This window comes from Notolabrus celidotus, chromosome 2 (assembly GCF_009762535.1).
Source record: "Notolabrus celidotus isolate fNotCel1 chromosome 2, fNotCel1.pri, whole genome shotgun sequence".
Classification (NCBI taxonomy): Eukaryota; Metazoa; Chordata; class Actinopteri; order Labriformes; family Labridae; genus Notolabrus; species Notolabrus celidotus.
In genome coordinates this window covers 1,836,268-1,851,917 of record NC_048273.1, presented here as the reverse complement: position 1 = coordinate 1,851,917, position 15,650 = coordinate 1,836,268, and the positions used below count along the sequence as shown (strand labels likewise).

The following is a 15,650-nucleotide window of genomic DNA, read 5'->3' as shown; positions in this document are numbered from 1 at the left end:
GCACGATCAAAAACAGCACAAGAGGAATCTCCTCCATGCTGACAGGCTAACTGTGGTCTATCTTTTCTGGTTGAAAAGCAGATTTTGTTTTGGGGTAATAGAAAACATTGTTTGTTTCATACTCTACTCTGGAGCTACATGGATTAGGTTTGATTAATGACGACATAAAAACACAACATTACAGTTTTATTATCCCCATTTATCAAAATGAGCTAACCACTTTGGCAAGAGAATGAAAACGCAACATAGCTTTAAAGTTTAAAACACAAAGAAGGAACAGGAAATCAGTCAAAACAAAAACAACAGTTTTATATGACTTCCTTTTTTGTGTCAACTAAACTCGCGTGCAAAAAGCTGCATTCCTATTCTTAATAAATCTCTGCTAATTATCTGAAAATCCTCCTTTCTCTGCAGTCTTTTGTCTTTAATGCAGAGAAGATGGAACAATAACAGCTTGTCCAATTTGCAGCAGAAATATAAAAGCTCTCTCTCTCACACACACACACACACTTTCACACACACTTTCACACACACACACACACACATCCCCATGTTCACTTTTAGATTCACAAAATGCCAAAAAAGAAACTGCGAGGTCTGGCATCGGTTGTGGGAGTGGAGCTTTTTAAGCAGCATACCTTCCTCCTCCATATGCTCCAAAACCCAAAACTAGCAATTATATGGAAACCTCAAAGCTAACCTTAGAACTCTATCTGGGGACAGGATCATGGAAACCAGCCAGGGGTGGACCTCGCCTGGAGGTGTGCCTGCACGCTCTCCAATCCTTTAGTCGTGTTTCAGAAGGTTTCACAGCCATTAAAAACACTGAATTTAAAGGGCAATACCGCTGATTTTACACAAACGTGAAGCTAACTCAGCGTCGCTCAGACTGAGTGAACATCTCTGTCCATGAACACGTGCATTATCTTCCTGCTACTGTCCACATTCACAGTGCATGAGCTCTGCAGCCCAAAGCTGGGCCTTCATAAAGAAACAGAGCACAGTGCTGCAGATTATCTGAGTGCTGCCAGCTTTGAGGCTCTCTGTTTGTCTGCAGTGTTTGAGCTAAATGTGCAGAGAAAGACTAAATCAATCTGTGTCGTTACTTTTATTGGCTTCCCATGAACAGATTTCTGCACACTCAGCTAATGCAGAGATTCTATTATTCTCAGACACTGAATAAATTCTAATTATGAATCCATTATTGCTGTTGTATTGTGTTACTATTCTATTTACTTCATTGTTCCAGTCAGAGCTTTTCATATTGACGTGATGTTTCATTCATGAGCAACTCAAAACTGCAATAAAAGGCTATGGTAGTATCACTAATAAATATGCTGTTAGATTTAATCTCAGGTTAATGGATTCATCTTTAAACTCTGTAAACGTCCTGATCTACAGCAGCTTATATTCATTATAGATTAAGTGGTATTACAGCCACATTAGATCTAACATGTGTAGTCAGTATTAAAGAAGAACAGGTTCATGTGTTCAGATCTGTAGATCACTAAATCCCTCCTCTTCAGTTTAAGAGACGATGACTTCTTCAGTATTTAATCTTACTGTACTTTAAACCAGAGGGGAAGATGAAGCTTTTAATTCTACCTGATTTTAAATCTGCAGAGGAATTTTATCTCTCCACCTTTTTGTGTGTGAAAAAAAAACCCAGATTTTTTTTTTTCTTTGTCAACTTCCCAATAAATAATAAATAAAGTATGAAAACAAAATAATAATAATTAAATTTAAAAAAAAAACACATAATAAAAAAAATAAAAATATATATACATAAATTAAAAACTATACATAATAAAAATGAATAATAAAATTAAAATAAATTTAAAAAGAAATAATACAGAATAATCGACATGACTCCTTTTTTTTCTTTCTAAACCCCCCAATAAATAAATAAATTAATAATAAAAATAATAAAATAATAATCATTAGATTTGTTCTGATAGAAACACTAACTCCTCCCACACACATTAAACAGTGACACACACAGATCAATAATAAAGGTTTAATCTCTACTTCTTCCAACTAGTGTTATAAACCAGGTTAATTATCATGTGACATTAGAAAACAGCAGTATGTCGTGCTAGCAGAATTTTAACATTATAGCTAACACAATGTCATTAATAAGTGTTTGACCATGAAACATTCAAAGGGTGATTTTATTCATCAAAAGTTGAAATGATTAGAAGAGGTAAGAAACGAGTGTTTGTCGTCACTCTGCTGACACATTAACTTGGCTTTATTTTAGTTGCTATATTTGCTTTGAAGCTAAGTAACTGCTTCTAAATGAATATTATAAAATGCACCTTATTTTTGCTTTTAAGGAAAGCAAGGTTGTTACAGTGAAGTTGGGATGTCTGGACGAGACAGAACTTTCTTCAGTTTAACAAATAAAAAACTGAAATGATTGTTTTTGGAGGAAGAAAGGTTAAAGGTTACTGCTCAGCTCCAATCTGCACAGATGAAATGTTCAAACCAAGCCAGAAACCTTGGTGTAGTCTTAGACTCAGACCTTAATTTCAGCAGCCACATTAAGACCATTACAAAGTCTGCCTACTATCACCTTCAGAATATATCAAGGGTTAAAGGACTCATGTCTCAGCAGGATGCAGAAAAACTCCTCCATGCATTTATCTTTAGCAGACTAGACTACTGTAACGGGGTCTTTACAGGACTCCCTAAAGTCCATCAGAGGACTGCAGCTCATACAGAATGCTGCTGCTGGAGTCCTAACAAGGACCAACAAAGTAGACCACATCACTCCAGTTCTTAGATCTCTACACTGGCTTCCTGTCTGTCAGAGAATAGACTTTAAAATCCTGCTGATGGTTTATAAAGCACTGAATGGGTTAGGCTGATCTGCTACTACTGTATGAACCACCTGGACCTCTGAGGTCATCAGGTACTGGTCTGCTTTCAGTCCCAAGAGTCAGAAGGAAACATGGTGAAGCAGAGTTTAGTCATTATGCTCCACATATCTGGAACACACTCCCTGAAAGCTGCAGGTCTGCTCCAACTCTCACCTCTTTTAAATCAAAGACTAAGACCTTTTTATTTATCACTGCCTTCCTATCTTAGATTATTTTAACCCACTTTAAATTAAAATTTTAATCTAATTTTTAATACATTTCTAATTTTCCTTTTCTTTTCTGTTTTATTATATTTGTCATTTTAATTATGTTCTTTTATGCTTGTCTGAATGTTTCCAATGCTTTTAATGTTTTAATGTAAAGCACATTGAGTTGCCCTCGTGTATGAAATGCACTTTACAAATAAAGCTGCCTCGCCTTGCCTTGCCTTGCCTTGCTTTGCCTTGCCTTGCCTTGCCTTGCCTTGCCTTGCCTTGCCTTGCCTTTGCCTTGCCTTGCTTTGCCTTGCTTTGCCTTGCCTTGCCTTGCCTTGCCTTGCCTTGCCTTGCTTTGCCTTGCCTTGCCTTACCCTGCCTTGCCTTACCCTGCCTTGCCTTGCCTTGCCTTGCCTTGCCTTGCCTTACCCTGCCTTGCCTTGCCTTGCCTTGCCTTGCCTTGCCTTGCCTTGCCTTGCCTTGCCTTGCCTTGCCTTGCCCTGCCTTGCCTTACCCTGCCTTGCCTTGCCTTGCCTTGCCTTGCCCTGCCTTGCCTTGCTTTGCCTTGCCTTGCCTTGCCTTGCCTTGCCTTACCCTGCCTTGCCTTACCCTGCCTTGCCTTGCTTTGCCTTGCCTTGCCTTGCCTTGCCTTGCCTTGCCTTGCCTTGCCTTGCCTTGCCTTGCTTTGCCTTGCCTTGCCTTGCCTTGCCTTGCCTTGCCTTACCCTGCCTTGCCTTGCCTTGCCTTGCCTTACCCTGCCTTGCCTTGCCTTGCCTTGCCTTGCCTTACCCTGCCTTGCCTTACCCTGCCTTGCCTTGCCTTGCCTTGCCTTGCCCTGCCTTGCCTTGCTTTGCCTTGCCTTGCCTTGCCTTGCCTTGCCTTACCCTGCCTTGCCTTACCCTGCCTTGCCTTGCCTTGCCTTGCCTTGCCTTGCCCTGCCTTGCCTTGCTTTGCCTTGCCTTGCCTTGCCTTGCCTTACCCTGCCTTGCCTTACCCTGCCTTGCCTTACCCTGCCTTGCCTTGCCTTGCCTTGCCTTGCCTTGCCTTGCCTTGCCTTGCCTTGCCTTACCCTGCCTTGCCTTGCCTTGCCTTGCCTTGCCTTGCCTTGCCTTGCCTTGCCTTGCCTTGCCTTGCCTTGCCTTGCCTTACCCTGCCTTGCCTTACCCTGCCTTGCCTTGCCTTGCCTTGCCTTGCCTTGCCTTGCCTTGCCTTGCCTTGCCTTGCCTTGCCTTACCCTGCCTTGCCTTGCCTTGCCTTACCCTGCCTTGCCTTGCCTTGCCTTGCCTTGCCTTGCCTTGCCTTGCCTTTCAACAAGATTATATTCAACTGGATGACACAAGTTAAGATAAGATATAATAATACTTTATTGATCCTCAGGGGGATTCTGTTTCTGCAGCAACACAGATTTTATGTTTTAATTTGTTTTGATTTTATTTCTATGATTTTATGTTTTAATTTAATTTAAATTTTATGTTCTTCTATTTTGAATAGTGCTCTATAAATAAAGATTATTATTATTATCATAATAATATGGTAACAAGAGTAGTCCAAGAATAATAGAGCACAAATAGAATAAAAAAAAATTAAAATAAATAAAATGTATATACAAATAAATTAAGAACAAAAATTGAAAGTTATATATAATAAATCAATAATAAAGAACTTTAAGGTATATTCCAGTTAGAGGGATGTTGTATTGTTTGTGTTCTGTTCACTGAGGAGCATTGTAGCAGGGTTACACCCAGAAGAGATCATGGCTGACAGACACATTGGTTTCATTCAGGGCTCTAAGCTCAACTAAGAGAAGTATTATTGGATCAAATGACAGAAGAGATCATCATAGTATAACTATGAGAGACACTGCTTTAATACTGACTGCACCAGACATGAATATATATCATCCTGAACCAGAGAAAGACTGATTCCTCCCAGGACAGAAAGAAGCTCAGGACTCAGGACATCACATGTCATCACACAATGTGCTCGCTGCCCACCCATCCATACTGTGCTGCCTGGGAGTCGCCGCTGGCACCGAGCTCGCCATACTGGCTGTGACTTCACTGCAGCCCAGGAGCAAAGACAGAAGTTGGACGGGCTTTCCTTCCACCCTGCTGCTTCAGCTCGTCTTTGTTCAGAAGATCAAGCACAGAGGAAGCTAGTTTGATGTGAGGAGGATTCTTTTTTTCCCTTCTAGCTCTCAGGATAGCTTTCTATACTTCACATTATGTGTGTGTGTGTGTGTGTGTGTGTGTGTGTGTGTGTGTGTGTGTGTGTGTGTGTGTGTGTGTGTGTGTGTGTGTGTGTGTGTGTGTGTGTGCATCCTTGTGTGTGTGCATCCTTGTGTGTGCTGCAGCATCGTCCTCCTGCTTGACTCCAGCCTCTCCATGTTCTCTGCCTCTCCATGTGCCAGAGCTCTCACAGTACATGGCTGCACATACAAGCACACAGTGTGCATACGCCATATGCAGGAACACGCACCCCCACTCCCACCTACTCTCTCACACACACACACACACACACACACACCCTGCCTGCTGGAGTGTAACCATGGAAACCCAGCGCCTGCCCAATAGGGGATGTGATGGAAGCAGCAGAGGAGAGCGAGAGGAAGAGGAGGACGAGTATTCACGTTGATTCATCCACGCTGCACGAGGTGATGAATCAATCTGTTACACTGTGAACTGAAGATCACCTTTTAATAACCGTCAGTATAATTACATTAATACATCCAGATAAACACGCTCTCGTGTTTCAGCTGCACGCTTACATTTACAACACAGTTTAACGAGCGTCTGATGAACAAATACTGAAGATCTTAGCTTTTAATTATGGAGACAAGTCTTCCTTTACTGAGTGAAGCTTAATGCTTATACTACAATCATTGTTTGCATGAGTAGCATCCAATAAAATAACAGGTAAAATAATAACTTTATATATTCATGGCTCATCTTTCAGGTAGATTTAATATCAGTTGATGGTGTAGGTGTACATGAAAATATAACTGAGACTCCATGTTTGAATTGAATGTTTGTTTATGAGTCTGTTTTGACTACAGATGAAAATCAGCCTTCTGGCTAACTCTGGCATATCAACATGGATGCTATGCTGAAATGTTCTTTAATATGCACTGTCCCTTTAAATACATAAATAATAATAATTTAAAAAATAATTATGGGCTGTGAATTATGTTTTCTTTTTCAATCCTTGCACTTTTAAAATTCAAATTCTACAATTTTTGCGTTGTTTTGTTTTGTGCATCATTGTCTGAATGAACTTCTGATTGATTTTAATGTTATATAACTTAAATTTTTTGTAGTTCTTTCTATGTTGTTGTGTTTGTCTTTTATCTTGCAAATAATTTTAATAAAAAAAATGACTTGAATTATAAAGTTATAGGAAATGTGGATGTATGGTTATAAACTAGGGATGAGTCTGGATTTTGAACATTTGAATAATCATTTAAAATCATTTAAAAAAATCATTAAAAATTATATTGATCGCATACAATCGTAAAAATGTAAATTTCCTATCTATCTCTTTATTAGCCCCTGATTTTAAAGGTGACATATCACGCTTTTTTCATCAACATATATTGGTCTAAGAGGTCCCCAAAACATGTCTTTAAAGTTTATGCTCAAAAAAACACTTTGAAATCAGATTTTGGTCTGCCTGAAAAACCCTCTTCTTCAGTCCTCCTCAGAACACTCTGTTTTCTCTCTGACCACGCCCCCTCAGGAAGTGGATGTGCCTCGGCTGTCCAGCACGTTGATCTAATGTTTACATGTTGGCTGAATATACACGGCTGCTGTTACTTCAACCCTCTGAGTCTGATCCAGAATCTGATCCTGACGGAGAGGCGCCTGCAGCAGGACCTTTCTGAACCATTGGTCACAGATTTAGTGTTTCTTGTTGTTTTATTTGTCAGCATGTCGACGTGTGTCTTGGTACACAGCTACGAACACGTAGCTATGTGGCTATGCTAACTAGCGCTAGCACTTATCTATGATAAATAAAAATCATCCACTAGATCTTCAAATCTGCAGACGTGGGGAGTAAAACCGACCTTTGTGTTTATTAAGACAGCCTACAACTAGCATGCCTCCCTCCTAAGCTCCTTGTTAGCACACATGTGTGCAGGGAATGAAAAACGGAGGAGGGGTTGAGTTGTATTTTATAAAGTCTATGGGCTGAACAAGCTCCGAGCTCTGACTTCCTGTTACAGACCGGATGGCGTTGTGACGTATGAAAAACACTGCAAACTGAAACGGCTGGTTTCAGCACACATTTACAGAAAGGTGGAGAAATCAGAACAGGGGCAGAATGGAGTCTTTTCATTCTCAGGGGGTTTGTAGACATGGACACAGATTTCAGGGAGAGAACCATTAAAAAGTCCATTTTGCACGATATGTCACCTTTAATGTGGCACAGCCGTCAGATAGTGGTTGTAGGGCATCCGTAAGCTGTTTGCTTTTTGCAATTAAACAACAAAAAGACCTCCACAATAAAATAAAACACTCTGAATAGGGATTAGTTGTGATTTTAGAATATTGGAATAATCGTTCAGTGATAAAAATGTAAATCTCCATGTGACTTTTATCTCATCTTTTATTTTTAAGTCATATTTTTTATGGGGTTTCAGACCTTCATCAGACAGGAGAGGACCGTGGATAGAGGAAAACACCAGGAGAGAGAGAGTGGGGGAATCGAACCCTGGCCTTTTACTATATGGGAATGCGATTGAATCATCAGGCTAAAACCGCGCCATTATTGTTGTGATTAAATAACAAAAAACCTCCAGAATAACATGATAACATTCCTAATAACATCAGAAAGCAGAAGTGCTAGTTGCCTTTAAAACAGGTGTGGCTCTGTGAGAATCAGAAGTGGAGACTAATGCAGGCTTGAAATCCTGATCCCTGTAGCACCAAATCCCAACACATGTTCTCCTCAGACTCTTTCCAAACAGAGCAGGTCTAGACCGTACTCTATGTTCTATTATTAACAAAGACCCAACATCAAGACCAGGATCAGATCCAGTCCCATCTTACTGACAGGACTCAGTCTGATCTCATCTTAATCCACCATGAGCAGAGCACTTTGCAGCATTTAGCAAGTTACAGTGGCAAGGACAAACTTCCTTTAACAGGCAGAAACCTCCAGCAGGACCAGACTCATGTTAGACAGAACTAAACTATACAGAGGGGCCAGTTAATACAGATAAATCATAAACCCTTGAAAGGTTTTCTTTGTTGTTTACACATTGAAACCATGTAGAGATAAATTTGCAAGAAGGAAAACGATGCAGCATGGTTGCAACAAGAACTACTGAGCAACATCCTTACGACTAATAATGCAACTCATATTATGTTTGATGCATCTTCCTCCCAGTAGTCACAGCAGTGTACAGCTCACAGCAGAGTCTGACTGAAACAGCACAGGGACAACTCTTGGCAGCAACATGACCTATTTACCACAGCTCTATTAAATATTGAAGCTGTGACATTCAAGGTTCAGCAGTTTGGAGGAACATCGATCATCAACACAAGGACGAGGAAAGTGGAACGTCTGCAGAGAGAGAGAGCTGCAGATGCTTTTGGTAACAAATGCATCTATTACACCCCTTAACTATAGATAGTGTTCTTATTATTTTCCTTGCATGTGTTATGATATAATAATGACACTGGGTTTACTCTCATGTTCTCACCATAGACTGTATAATAAATGTGACGTCACCCGTCTGTTCCTGAAGCCCTGTTTTGAAGCCGATCGTCGGCGGGTGCCATATTGGAAATGCTGAACTCAACCTAACTTCTGTGGAGCTAGTGTGAGGTAAAGAGGCGGGGCTTCAGCCTCCTCGCTAACAGCTACAGTGTTCCTTCTGTTATCATGTTTATCTCTGCAGTAAAGATCGGCTCTTTGAATGGGTGTGTGTTACTCCTTTTCGAACGAGGCAGTTTCAGGACCGGTTCAGAGCCGGTGCTCAATTAAGAACCATTTTTTTGTGTTTTGATTGCGAGAGAACCGGCTCCCGCCCAAGTTCATGAGCGGCTCCAACTCTTTGCTGGTCTAAAACCAGGAACCGCTTACATCAGGGGCGAGGGGCGGGGGGTGAAGTCATCGTCCATGTAAAGCACGACGAGTATCATATACCTCAATTGAGCGCCGGCTCTGAACCGGCCCTGAAACTACCTCGGTTGAAAAGGGGAACAGAAGTGTTGTTAAGTTCACTTTGGGGCCTCGTCAATCAATCAACCTTTATTTGTATCGCGCCAAATCACAACAAACGTTATCTCAAGACGCTTTTACAAACAGAGCAAGTCTAGACCACTCTATGTCAAATTATGAACAGAGACCCAACACCAAGACAGGATCAGACTCAGTCTGACCCCACCTTAATCCACCATGAGCATTGCACCTCACAGTATTTAGCTAGTTACAGTGGAGAGGACAAACTTCCTTTAACAGGCAGAAACCTCCAGCAGGACCAGACTCATGTTAGACAGCCATCATGCCTCGACTGAGTTGGGTCTGGAAAGACAGATAGAGGGGAGTAAGAGAGAGAAGTGATAGTGATGAGACGAGTCGTTGCTGTTGCCGCTGGAGTCCAGATCGTCCGTATCAGGAGCACGTCTACAACAGCTCAGAGGAACCTACGAGACAAGGGAGCTCAGGGACTCCAGAAAGGTCTATGGTTAGTAACTTTAAAGGGACAGGAAGAGTTAAAGTAAGTGATGAAGGGGTTGGGGGGGAAGGGGGTGAGCTAGGATCCCAGTGTGTCAGTGCGCCAGTTCCCCCGGCAGTCTAAGCCTATAGCAGCATGACAAAAGCTGGTCCAAGCCTGATCCAGCTCTAACTACAAGCTTTATCAAAAAGGAAAGAAGAAGAACAGGCAGAAACCTCCAGCAGGACCAGACTCATGTTAGACACACATCTGCTGAGACCGTGTTGGGCCTCGTGTGATTCCGAAAAGCCAGGAGCAACTCCAGCTAGCGTGTTATGTTGTCCGCCATTGTTGTTGTTGTGAGGGAAAGGTCGCGCTAGCTCTGCTGGGAAAAGTGGTCACGTAAATCTGATGTCATGGCGTGTTTCTTCCACGGGCTCGAGTGGGCGGAAAAACAAAAGGGTGCTGGGTTGGTTTGCGAGTTCAACCAGCGTGATCACCAGCCTGGGACTACAACCAGGTTTGTCGAAAAGGGGTATCTGTGGTTTCGGATACTTCTGCAGCCAAGTGGTCACTCAAGGAACTGCAGTTTTTAACACTTCTGCATTGGCTTTAATTATCACGCTTGGTTCTTACAGAGGACTGACATCATACATCCAGGATGCAGGGACGTTAAGAGCCCTTCTCTGCCTCTCATCAGTGAGTAATTACGGCGCTAAGGTACCTGAACACACACTCAGAAACACACACATCTTGATTCTTCTACATTTTTGGATCTTGACGTAATCTGCATCCCACTCTCTGTAAGGTCTCTGTGGCAACGAGGTTAGACTCGACATCAGGAGGCGGAGGATTCATCAAGCGAAGATAATCGACTTCCATTTGGAGTTATTCTTTCACACTCTGACCGAAGCTGCAGAGACGAGCTGAAGGAACTGATTCATATTCTCAGGAGATGTTACCGTTAAATTTAATTCCTTTTACTGTGTTTCTACTCAATAACAATAAAAAGCTGGAGCATCACTTTGGAAAGAACACAATGAGGCAATTAATGAGTAATAATAATAATAATAATGAATTCTGGCAGTTGTCATGCTAGCAGCGGTGCTTCATGTGGGCTGTAATGTGTGATCATATTCTCAGCCCTCCTCCACACCTCTCTCTCTCTCTCTCTCTCTCTCTCTCTCTCTCTCTCTCTCTCTCTCTCTCTCTCTCTCTCTCTCTCTCTCTCTCTCTCTCTCTCTTTCTGTGAGCACTACAGGTGGAGGAGAGCGTCAGCGATGCAGAATGTGTGTAGGCGACCGAGCGTGGGTGAGAACTGCAATTTGGATCCTCACATGTGGGACTCCGTCACATGGCAGGAGACAGAAGGATGAGTGGGCAGAATAGTGACAGAAAGAGAGAGAGCGGGTGAAGGATAAATGTCAGATATGGCGTCTGTCAGACATAAAACATCAACAGCATCACACTCTGCTCCTCACTGACCTACTAAAACTCCCCTGAACATCCTCTTAAAGTTGCTTATTCTGAATTCCTCATCCAAACTGCTGACTGAAATAAAACGCTGAGCTCAAAACGCCATGAAGCAGCATTTATTAGCAGAGCTGGAGCTTTTATGCAGAGCAGCTTTCACATAGGACTACATGTAGGTGCTCAGTGTCTTCCTCTTCCACAGTCTGGGAGAGAAATCGGGGATGATTCTTCCTCCAGGACAGTTTCACAAACCTTCAAACATCCTTTAGAGATACTGTTTCTCCTTCTCTTCGTGCAGAGCTCAGCCCGGACATCTTCTGGTCAACCTGTCATCGCTTCGTTAGATGTGGGCACAGAGTCTAAATAATAGATGCTTCCCCCTCTGAGCTGTCACTCCACGGTGCAGCAGGGACTGTGTTTAATGTCCTTAAAGGAAACATAGTGATGCTGCTGATCTTTAACTGTATTGTAATGCTATAGAAGACATATTTAATATGCTGCGTTTTAACCCTCCTGTTATGTTCAGCTCTCTGGAACAGCAATAATGTTCCTGGGTCAATTTGACCCGGGGCATATTCAATTATCCAAAAGTGTCAGAACCTCAAAAAAATCCCAATACACATTTTTTTTTTTAATCTAATTTTTAACTCCATTACTGACCATTTAAATCAATATTAAGTGTTCTTTAATTATCATAGATCATAGTTCAATGAGGATAACTCACTCGTTATTCATTAAAACTAATGTTAAAACTTTTTTTAATGTACATTGGAAAGCCCTAAATATAAATACAATAGTTTTTTATGACAGATTTTTTTCAATTTTATTTTAAATTTAGATTTTTTTTATTTTTACAAAGTGATGTTGATAAATTAACACGACTCCTCTTCTGTCACATGCTGCCCAGATTTTTATGCTGCACTACTGACGCTGCACCAATCCGCCTGTGGATCTCACGCTCCATTTCACCCCCACTCACCAACAAGACCCCGAGATACTTAAACTCCCCCACTTGGGGCAAAGTCTCGCTCCCCACCGAGAGGGGGCAATCCACCGTTTTCCCTCAGAGAACGGAGGCAGACACGGTCTGTACTTTTAAGAGTAGGCTTAAAACTTTCCTTTTTGATAAAGCTTATAGTTAGAGCTGGATCAGGCTTGGACCAGGTCTTAGTTATGCTGCTATAGGCCTAGACTGCCAGGGGAACTGGCGCACTGACACACTGGGATCCTAGCTCACCCCCTTCCCCCCAACCCCTTCATCACTTACTTTAACTCTGCCTGTCCCATTAAAGTTACTAACCATAGATCTTTCTGGAGTCCCTGAGCTCCCTTGTCTCGTAGATTCCTCTGAGCTCCCGTAGACGTCCTCCTGCTGCGGACGTGCTGGACTCCAGCGGCAACAGCTTCTACGACTCGTCTCATCACCATCACCTCTCTCTCTTACTCCCCTCTATCTGTCTTTCCAGACCCAACTCGGTCTCAGCAGATGGCTGTCTAACATGAGTCCTGCTGGAGGTTTCTGCCTGTTAAAGGAAGTTTGTCCTCTCCACTGTAACTAGCTAAATACTGCAATGTGCAATGCTCATGATGGATTAAGGTGGGGTCAGACTGAGTCTGATCCTGTCTTGGTGTTGGGTCTCTGTTCATAATTTGACATAGAGTGGTCTAGACCTGCTCTGTTTGTAAAAGAGTCTTGAGATAACATTTCTTGTGATTTGGCGCTATACAAATAAAGATTGATTGATTGATTGATTGATTGAGAACCATGGCCTCAGACTTGGAGGTACTGACTCTCATCCAGGCCGCTTCGCACTCAGCTGCAAACCGCCCCACTGCCTGCTGGAGGTCCCAGCTCGAAGGAGCCAACAGAACCACATCGTCTGCAGAAAGCAGAGATGAATATCTGAGCCACCAGAACAGGAGGCCCTCCTCCCCCCAGCTGCACCTTGAGATCCTGTCCATAAAAATGACAGTCTGTTTCAATATTTAATATGCTGTCTTTGCACTGTTTTAAATTAATTATAGTGTTTAAATGCAAAGCATCAGAATCTATCTTTTTCAACCTTGTCCTCACTTTATTGGAGCTGGGTTTGTATAATGTAGCGTAGGGGGACAAAGTCAGAAACAGAAAAGAGAGGGGAAGATCGAAGGGTGATTGTGGAAATGGAAAAGAAAATTGACTGAGAAAGTCAAAAGGAAAGACGAGGAGGAAAGACGTGGGAATGAATTTAATGAAATGTGAATGAAAAGGTGAGGAAGAAGGAAGGTGTTCTGCGGGGATTTTTAATAAGGTTAGAGAAGCGAGGTGGGTGGAAAGAGAGACAGATGAAAGAGAGGAAACAAAGAGAGGATGATTTCAGGTGTTGGCAGAGCTGGGGAGAGAAAAAGAGGGGTGAAGGATTAAAGGATTAAACATGGGAAATGGAAGGTGAGGGGAAGAAGGACGGAGGCATGGCTGACACACTTCTCTTAGAGCTCGTTCTCACATTAACAACAACCTGCTCAGTCATGCACACACACACACACACACACACGTCCCAGTCTCTGAGTTACTCTGAGATCAGGTTGGAGTAATGACTTGTTGTCTTCACTAAACAAAGTGCTGGAGATGTAAACCCCAACAAAGCTTAAATAACTATTGAATTAGCATCGGAGGGAAATTAAAACCCAGCAAGACTCTGCAAACAGACTGCAGGCAAACTGTGTGCTAATCGTGTCTCAATTGCAATTCACTGAAGCAATAAAGCCTCCTATTGAGAGTTTGCCCGCCAAATAATGAGGATCTCTCGTTCCTCCCTCACAAAGTCATCTCCTCGGCGAGCTCCAGCGCGGAGACATGACAGAAGCGTACAGGGCAGTGGACGCCCGGAGGTGGAAGTCAGCTTGTACTGCTGCTTTGAATCCCCGGACTGTTTTAAAAATCTGTGAGCAAAAACAGCCTCTGGGCTCTTCTGCACATTTGCACAGTTTATGTATTGTTGCTTCCTGTGCTGGCCTGATGCAGGTTTAATGGGTTTATGTGGTTTTGTTGCATCTATCTGATCAAATGTGGGTTATTAAATGTGTTGTTTTCATCACCAGTTATTAGCTGTAAAGGAACAAAGAGATTCCCCCAAAGAGACCAGGTCCAGAGAAGTCTCTGCTGTTTCTGGATCAGGTTAATATATGGTTTCCTTTTTGCATGGTTCGGTTTTAATCTGCATTTGTGGATGCAGTGACTTCCACTACAGAGTCATGTCTGTTTTTAATGCAGTGACTTCCACTACAGAGTCATGTCTGTGTTTAATGCAGTGACTTCCACTACAGAGTCATGTATGTGTTTAATGCAGTGACTTCCACAACAGTCATGTCTGTGTTTAATGCAGTGACTTCCACTACAGAGTCATGTCTGTGTTTAATGCAGTGACTTCCACTACAGAGTCATGTCTGTGTTTAATGCAGTGACTTCCACTACAGTCATGTCTGTGTTTAATGCAGTGACTTCCACTACAGAGTCATGTCTGTGTTTAATGCAGTGACTTCCACTACAGAGTCATGTCTGTTTTTAATGCAGTGACTTCCACTACAGAGTCATGTCTGTGTTTAATGCAGTGACTTCCACTACAGAGTCATGTCTGTGTTTAATGCAGTGACTTCCACTCCAGAGTCATGTCTGTGTTTAATGCAGTGACTTCCACTACAGAGTCATGTCTGTGTTTAATGCAGTGACTTCCACTACAGAGTCATGTCTGTTTTCAATGCTGTGACTTCCACTACAGAGTCATGTCTGTTTTTAATGCAGTGACTTCCACTACAGAGTCATGTCTGTTTTTAATGCAGTGACTTCCACTACAGAGTCATGTCTGTTTTTAATGCAGTGACTTCCACTACAGAGTCATGTCTGTGTTTAATGCAGTGACTTCCACTACAGAGTCATGTCTGTTTTTAATGCAGTGACTTCCACTACAGAGTCATGTCTGTGTTTAATGCAGTGACTTCAACTACAGAGTCATGTCTGTGTTTAATGCAGTGACTTCCACTACAGAGTCATGTCTGTGTTTAATGCAGTGACTTCCACTACAGAGTCATGTCTGTTTTTAGCTGCAGGCCTGAAGGTCGATGCATTAAAGGTTATTCTGTGTAAACTGTGAATGTCTATATTGCAAAAAGAGTGCATGTTCCAGTCAGCGTGCAGAAACACAGGATCTTAGTGTATGCAGGAACTGTGTGTGCACAAGTGAATGCAAGATAAACCTGAATGAGGGCAGCACTTGATGTTCTTGTACCTTGAGACGTAAGAATGTGCTCTTTCCTGATTACCTGAAGTTTAAAAGTCACGCTTGATGGACGGGTGGAATGAGGAACCAGATCATTTACATGAAATCTGCCTCAGGGCTGGAAAACAAGAAACCTTGAGCTTCTATGTAAATCCTACAGCTCCAAACAGGAAGTTTAAAAACC

The 15,650-nt window shown here is 42.3% G+C and overlaps 1 protein-coding gene across 1 annotated transcript in view; it reads right to left on the bottom strand.

The window, feature by feature from the left end:
• The window catches only part of LOC117828339 (calmodulin-regulated spectrin-associated protein 2-like), a 37,766-nt gene that overhangs the window by 15,458 nt on the left and 6,658 nt on the right, over positions 1 to 15,650 (bottom strand). The window lies entirely within an intron of this gene.